Consider the following 3784-nt stretch of genomic DNA (forward strand, 5'->3'; position numbering starts at 1 on the left):
TCCCTTCCTCAGTGAATTTTCATAGTTATTAAGGAGGGAGAAGTAACTCTAAAAATGGGCTGCTCAGGAAGTTAAGGAATTGGTCCCTTCAAGAAAGATGTATTCAGATTCCATTATGTGTGAGGTACTCATGGCATTGGGTACAGAGAGGGATACGGAGTGGAGGGCCCTGCCTCGGATTTTGAGGGTTTATAGTAACCCCCAGGAGGAACCTACAGAAGCCCCATGAGCTTCCCTTCTGAACACGACATTAATTCTGACATGTGGAAGACTTTCAGCCATTGAACAGCATTGTGCTGGCTCCGTGCCCAGACCACCTGCTTCCAACCCTGGCCGTTCTGCTCACTGACTGTGTGACTTTAGAGAATCCACTCAACCTCTCTGGGCCTCAGTTTCTCCATATGTAAAATGGGAACAACAATAATCTTATGTATCTGACACGGTTGTTAATATGTCTTATAGCAGTTTTAGGGCCACACTGGGGCTTCCCCTCCTGTAAATGGGACTAATAACAGCATCTACTTACTAGAGCTGTGGCCAGGATTCCATGAGTTAATGCAAAGGAACACAGCACTTGAGATGGTGGCTGGTATACAGGAAGCACCAGACACACATTTTTTTTTTTTTTTTGAGACTCCTCGTGTTGCCCAGGCTGGAGGTCAGTGGCACAACCTCGGCTCACCACAACCTCCGCCTCCCAGGTTCAAGTGATTCTCCTGCCTCAGATTCTCCTGAGTAGCTGGGATTACAGGCATGCACCACCACACCTGGCTAATTTTGTATTTTTAGTAGAAACGGGGTTTCAACATGTTGGTCAGGCTCATCTCAAACTCTGGACCTCAGGTGATCCGCCCATCTTGGCCTCCCAAAGTGCTGGGATTACAGGAGTGAGTCACTGCACCCAGCCCAGGTACACTCTTACTACTGATATTAAAGAGCTATTGACAATTTGACTTGTTAGTTAATTTGCATTGATATCTTCACAGTTGGGCTATTCTTAAAAGTTAGAAGAGAGTTTCCTCCAAGAGACTTTCTCATTAAGAATTTCCACTGACTCAGAGCAAAGGGCTCCTCCTCTCCATTATCACAGGTGGGGAGAGACCTTCCGGTCGGTGGCTCCAGTTCTCTCCCTCCTGGTCTCAGCTTGGTCCCGCTCATGGGGCTCACTCCCACCCACTCATATGATCTCCCAGCACCCCAGGAGAAGGCGAGCCAGGTAATGTTGTCTGCACCTGATGGATACAGAAACTGAAGGTAGCTTCCCAAAGGTCCAGTGTCATGTGCTTTGGGGTGGGGGCTTAAGCACAAACACCTGAGTCCCAGGCTCAGGGTGGTATGGGAGCCAGGGATGTGGCTCTGGATTCTCAGGCTCACCACTTTCTTTAAGCAAGTCACCTTGGTGTCTTCATCTGTAAAACGGGGGTGACAACAGTACCTACTGCCTAGATTTGTTGCAAGGATTGAATGAGTTGACACTAAGCACGATGCCTGCCACACCAGGGTACATTTGAGTGGCACGATGCATCCTAGGTAGGCTGGCAGAGTCTTGGTCTACGCCTGGTAGCCTAGCAAATCTTCCAGTTAGAGCCCCCTGTCACTCTTGAAAACATCCTGGTTTGGAAGAAAATGATATGGCCATCCTAACATAATTGCCTGTTGCCATCTAAATTATTATTATTGGTATTGTTATTATTTTCCATCATACCACAATGAGTCTCCAGGAAGTGAACATGTTGCCTCAAAATAGGTCAGGACTTCAGTGCCACCCTTAAACCCAGGTGAGAGTGGCCCCTGCCCTGTGCCCCCCGGAGTCTGGCCCTCCTCCAGCTGACTTCTCATCACAGGGAGTGAAGCCCATGGGAACAAGGGCACATGCCCACCTGGAGCTTGTGCCACCTCCACTAGAGCATACTCTGGGTTCCCAGGCCCCTGGAGTTCCCTGCACAGATGGCCCTGAGCCCACTGCCAGGACCTATGTGGGTCTCTTCCCCAGATCCTGCCTGAAGAGAGAGTGCACCACGCACCCTAAACCTGAGGAGTGACCAAGGGACAGCGCTTGCACGTGCAGACTGAGATGTTCACAAGGGTGCACAAGACCCTTGAAGGACAGTTCAGAGGCAGAGGTAGGAAAAGGTAGGGGGCAGGGGCACAGGCCAGGCACTATCGGCCCCTCTCCCTGAGCCACCAGCTCCAGGCAAGATCTGAGGCGTATGAGAAAGCCACACTCAAAGCCAGCTTCCCGCCTTGTTAGGAAAATGGATTCGTCAAGATAGAAGAACAGAGCATATTTTATTTTGCATTTTGTTAGCTTGATTTATAACCTGCAAATATTTGGACATATGGTATGTGAACCTCCCTCCATCTGTACTCTTGCCCAGACCTACAAATCCCTGCCACCTTCTGCCCAGTCCCAATACCAAGTGTTTACTGAGCCCCTCCTCTGTTCTGAGCCCAGGGGACTCCAGGGCACCATCTCCAGTGCCCAAACATAATGGCCTCTGTGGGAGCAAACCTCATACTCCAAAATCAGTGAAGAACTGGGATCAGGGGTGAGGGCGTAGACCTGGTCCTTGCCTCTGCTCCCAACCCCTAGGGAGGTGAGGAAGGTCCTTCCCTTTCTGGGCCTTAGTTTTGCTGTTTAGGTAAGAGGCCCCTCTAGCTCTGAGTAGCTGGGAGATGCAGCCTGGAGGGTGAAGCGCACACGGAATCAGATCAGTGACCTGAGAGGGTGTGGCCTGGGCTTAGGCAGACAGTTCTTAGGGGTTACTGTGGTGTGGAATTGAGCTCTCTGGACTAGCCAAGCAGTCCGTTCGATTCCATTCCATTCATTTATTCCTTCCACAAACATGGCAGCCACCTATCTGTGCCCGAAATCAACAAGAGGCTGAATCCGCCTAGTGTGGGAGGATAATTAGAACAAGCACTCAGAAAACCAAATGCTAAGTAACACTTGGTGAGTGAGCAAGAGAACTTCCCTAAAATCCTCCTGTCCTCCCAATCTCGGCGTCTTAAGCCCACTTCTCGGATGAGAAAACGGAGGCGCCGAGTCAAGACCCTGCCGCCTGGGGCTCGCCCACATCTTGTGGCTAGCCAGAAGCAAGGTTTCGGATTCCCACAGTCTCGGGCCGCTGTCCCAAGCTGCCCGAAGTGGGGAGGCCCCGTCCAGCTCCCGGAAGGCTGTAGGGAGGTGAGCGCCAGGGAGTGGCTGGGCCGCTAGACTCCGGGGCCAGGAGGCAGGGAGGGGCCGGGCAGGGGGCGGCCGGGCGACGTCCAGCGCCCTGGTGCGCAGCCCGGGACACCCGGAGCGACAGCGCTTCGGCGCGCGCCAGTGGCAGCAGCGCTCCGGTGGGTCCGCCGCGGTCCTGTCGGGGTCTGGGCTCCAGGCGCCGGCGGGGGGCGGCGGTGGGGCGGCGAGGGCCGCGCTGCAGTGCCCGCAGCGGCGGGCTGGGGGAGCTGTGCCCGCCTGTCCCCGAGGCCGGGGCGGCGACCGGGCAGCTGGGTCGCCGCGCCTCTAGCCGGGCCGGGCTCGGCGGCGCGCAGCCAGGCGTGCTTGGAGCGGGCTCGGGCCCCAAGTCCTCCCGGACGCCTGGCCGGGGAGGCCCCCGGAGCAGCCCAGTCCCGCGGGCTGGGGCGGCAATCGCCGCCGCTCCGGCCCGCCCCCGGGGGGGTGTCCCGGGCCGCTGGGCCCGCCCAGGTAACCCCATCCTCGGCCCGCCCCTGGCCCGCCCCCCCGGCCGCCCGCCCGCCCGCCTCCGCCGCCGCCGCCGCCGCCGCATCCCGGCTC

The sequence above is a fragment of the Cebus imitator genome, unplaced genomic scaffold (genome assembly GCF_001604975.1).
Source record: "Cebus imitator isolate Cc_AM_T3 unplaced genomic scaffold, Cebus_imitator-1.0 Scaffold728, whole genome shotgun sequence".
Classification (NCBI taxonomy): Eukaryota; Metazoa; Chordata; class Mammalia; order Primates; family Cebidae; genus Cebus; species Cebus imitator.